The following is a 4,790-nucleotide window of genomic DNA, read 5'->3' as shown; positions in this document are numbered from 1 at the left end:
GTGTGTGTTTTTTTCCCCCCCCCCCCCCCCAAAAAAAAAAAAAAAAAAGGCTTTGAAACAATTAAAACCAGTTTTAAATTGGCTGATTCAATTAATCTTTGTTTTGGACAAATTAACATAGTGCCAGTATGAATGGTGTATATTTCTTTACACAACTACATAAGCCTCAATAAAAATGTCTTCTGACCCCTGCGGGCTAAAATACCTGATGTTTTTATCAAATACTAGTTCTACTCCTTCTCCCCTCCCAGAATATATCTTTATCTGTCTAAACTTATATACTACACTGATCCAAGCAAATGGAGGCATTTAAGTGGCCTCATATGAGAATAAAATCCCAGAAGAAAAAGGTCATTAATTCACTGGGCTTTTCTTAGATCTACAGATTTTCAATATAGTTACAGCTGACCTTGAAACTTTCTCTCAGATTTGTAGCCTAAGAGACAATGGCAGAGGTGCTGACAGACTAACTAGTGTTTTGGGATATGAATCTTTGTTGAGTTTACTCCCAGTAGCAGTACATCATTCTGTATCTGAAGTATTACTTATTCCAGTACACTTACCTCTGTCAGCCCTATGAGTAGTTATCTCTCTCCATATCATTAAGGAAGAAAAATCCTGTAGAGTGGCAGGAAACAATTTACGCTTTGGAACAGGAAGGAAAAAAGAGAAAGATAACACAACTTAAGTGAGAGCCATGAGCTGTGTTGCAGTGAGAAAGGACTGTAGTGTGACTGAAAACAAGAGTCTGTTGTTTCTTTAAAAGAGACTAAAAGAATCTTAAGTTGCTACAAGGGGGTATTTTTTTTTCAAATTTCCAAATAATTAATGAGGAATATCGATTACCTTACTCATTTTGTCAAACACAGAAAATGTGTGATAAAACTAATATTTTTGAGCTTTACTGTATGAAATCAGTTTTTTTTAGTGGTAGCTGATATGTTCAGCATCTTTTCAAACTACGTCACTCCCCCTCTAAAATTCTGTGTCTCAAATTCTCATGACAAAAAAAAGCACTGAAGTTCAGTTCAATTATTGGGACCAGATTGTCAAAAGAGACATTTTGATTTAAATGCAGCTATGCCTTAACATGAACTGAATGAGAACAACACAATGCTTAGCATCTTTTTATATCCTAGGAATCAACTCCTTGCATGAGAGCATCAAATAGTAACATAGAGTTTCCCCCAGGTTCTGTTGGCAAATATTAAAAATTTTAAAAATATAAGAAAAAATTAATAATCTTTAAAGCCCTAGAAGATCATACAGCATTTCTAGATGCTTGTAAGGTGCTGAGCCATGAGTTAGAGGAATAATTTCTGGAGTTACGAAGTTCTTCAGTGCTCATGGCAATCCAGACCTTGACATCTCTGGCAGAAAAGAGACTGCAGATGTCTATGATTATCAGTTCTCACAGTAGTTTGAGGCAGATATTTACCATTTAAATAACAGATATCTGATATTCCAAAGACAGCACCAAGAGAAGCAACAGCACTGCTACAGAAAGGTTAGAAAGCTCTTTGTTTAGCTGTCTTCCATGCCAAGACAAAAAACTGCCTGCACTGATTTCCAGTGATCCATATCTGCTGGAAGTAAAGGACAATTTTACTCCAATGATCGCAAGTAATCCAAAAGATCTTCTAAGCAAAGGACTCATGATGGTATGAGACTTGAAGAGAAGCACAAAACTTCAAAATTAAGCCTGAGGTGAATGGCAGTTGTGTCCAAATTAAAAGGCTGAAAACTAAGCATCCAAAATTGAGAGACTGTACAGCTGTTAATTTGGTCATGACACACCTGATTTAGGGCTTGAATCATATTATTATGGCTTTCTTGATATTTACAACTTGACTCAGCACAGGCTAATCCCTGCATGTGCCATCCTAGCACGCTCCTAACCAAACCTAACGTCCTTGAGTTCATAGAAGTTATACTTTTTCTGTTTCTCTTCACACTTCAGGATACAGTTAATGGCTCTGGTCACACTCCAGATTATTTCAGTTGTTCGATATTAATCCATTCTGGTATATAATGCCCAGTGCTTGTTTGAAGACACAATACTGAAACATAACTTTAAAAAAATGGACCAAGACATAGCAAATACATTACAAGTTGCACATCAGGATGGCCAGCCAGGACAATTTTTAAGCAGCCAATTTTCACAAGATCCTAGGTAAGTCAAGGGAACATGCTTTTAATCAATAAACCTGACACACTGCCAGAGATAGGTTTTGGACTTACAGAAGTTCTGAGAATGATTTGTAAACATTTTGTTGCCAAGCTTTATTTTAAAAATCTGTAAGGTAATCTATATACAGGGAAAAAAAAGAACCAGGAACATATAAAATACTTCTTAACATGAAGTATGGGAAAAGAATTAGTTCCCTGAATTTGACACCAAATTGGCCAAGCATATGTAAATGCTCCCCTACCTGTGAGAGCCTGCCCTGAGCATCCATGATTGAGGACCAAAGCAGCCACCCCAGATACACACTGATGGAGGGAAAGGAAGAAAACACAAAGCCCACCAGTGAGGGGTTGTAGAAGGATCCTGAAAATATCCGTGACTATTGTGAACAAGTGAAACCAATATCAAAGTAGGTTTCCTGTTAATCAGGCATTGGCATCAGTCTGGGGAGAGGGAAGGCACTCAGGGGTACTGCAGGGGAACGGATGTTGCTGGGTAGATGCTCAGCCCAGCGTACATATCAAAGGCACTGTGCAACTGTCTGGGCAATCAGTCTGTTCAGCATGTGCATAGCAGAGAAGGCAACTGCCAGCAACCATTAAATAAGCTAATGATGCCATGGTGCTAACAGGAAAAGGTGCCCTCTAAGTGAAAGTGGGTAATGTTACATGTAATGTTAGAATGATGATGGAGAGGGCATGAAGATGAAAAGTAAGGAACATACCAGCCTTCCTTCACACAGTTCGTATTATTGCACTCACAGTGTAATACATTCTCCATTTCTTTTCCTGGCTATACTTAGGAAAACTGAATTCTATCCTAGTCCTGCACATTCATCCAATTTCAGCAGTCAAATAAGGTTCCAAACATTTCAAAGGACAAATTTTAACTATGCTGTACAATAACTAATTGGATAAGAGCACTGGAGGTAAAGCAGATAATATTGTCTAATCACAAAATAACTGCTTTGCCAGTGAACAGGCTGATGAATCAGGACCCAAGAGCCTCATTGTGCTCTGCAGAGTGGCCTTGGGCAATTACTTTGCCTCTTCCCCCAACTCTACTTACCCACCTCTACAGAGGAAAATTATCTGCTTCTGACAAGTGCTGCAAGAGGTGCAGATACTCTTTAATACTCTAACTGTAGAAATCTTGTAGCCAGTTAGTGACATGTACTTAACTGACCTTTCTCTCCCAAAGCAAATATTCTTTTGCCATTAAGAAAAACAATATGGAAAAGGCACCGAAGGGGCTTTATTAATATGGAATTAAGATTGCCCTTTTGTTCTTCCAATATTCTTGAAAGTAGTACTCTTCCAGCTCGGGAGCACAAATTATATGGCGCTGAAATATGGCAATGAAATCTTGACTCCGAGCTTACCAAGAAGTTCAAACACTCTGTGTTTGCAGATTTAAGCACTTTTTGTGTTGAAAAGGGTTCATGATAGTTATTGTTTACCATTTATATTCCCTCTCCCTTGAAAAAGGAAAAGCTGTCTAGCTGAACCCTTCCAGAGAAGATAGCTGGCATAGCCTGAGACCCTAGCTTTCTCCTAGAATCACCTTCACACCTCTTTTGCAAGTCTTTCCCAAATTATTCCATGCTGTGCTCTCCTGCCTACTGCTGCAGCTACAGACTGCAAAAGTATCACACTTTACAGTGTCAATGGCAACACTCAGGAAACAAATTTTGAACCACACAATATTGACAAGCACCTTCAATCACACAGAAAAAGCAGAGCATCACCAGTAGCTGCTGTCACAGCTTTTCTCATCTCACACATCTCTGTTTGCCACTCCCTCAGCTTCCATTACAGCTACCTTGGACTAAGCAAAAAACAGTGACTGTCAGTACACACCAGAAGTTCTCTAGTTTGGGTGTAAAAGGAGTCTGCATGGAATTAGTATTTATCATTTGGGTATTTTCTCTTCTTCAAATGTTTGCATGTCTCTGCTGGTGTTCTGGAAAGGCAGATAAAGCAAAGAGCAACTCTACCTAATGAACTTCTGTTAATGAATAAAAGAACAGGTCTGTGGTGTGCTCTTTTAAATTTAGGTTTTTAATTTTTTTCTGATAGCTGCAATGTTATTAGAGCAATCTCTTTGTACTGAGAAAGTGGAATTCATAGTTATTATCAGAACCGTATTTTTATTGGTGAGCTAGAAAGAGAACAGTCTGTAATATAATATTGTTGGTGTGCTTCCACATTCACTGCTTATTTATTTCCCAGGAGACTGAGACATTTTTACTTCCATCAGTAAAAAAAGTAGCAACCTCCTTTATAATCTTTCAGGTCATACAGTGTCCATATTGAGGCCATCATATGTTGTTTTTTCATCTGTTGTGTTTGTTTGGAGGTTGTTTTTTTTGGAGAGGGGGGAATGGGGTGTGTGAAGAAGGAGAGGAAACAGCATCTGACAAAGAATTGTATAATTGAGACTACATCCTCTAGCTGTCAGTCAGCAACTCCCAGGCAACAAATTCTGCATCCAAGACACTCCATTTTAAATGAAGAGTTAATGACTGGGTTTATTTTTAAAAGGGCAGGGAAAAAAAAAAAAAAAAAAAAAACCGGTTTTTCCAATTTTCAATAATTAAAAT

This window comes from Chaetura pelagica, unplaced genomic scaffold, assembly GCF_000747805.2.
Source record: "Chaetura pelagica isolate M959 unplaced genomic scaffold, ChaPel_1.0 scaffold34, whole genome shotgun sequence".
Taxonomy (NCBI): Eukaryota; Metazoa; Chordata; class Aves; order Apodiformes; family Apodidae; genus Chaetura; species Chaetura pelagica.
The sequence above is the reverse complement of the archived record's forward strand: the minus strand, read 5'-3'. Positions refer to the sequence as shown.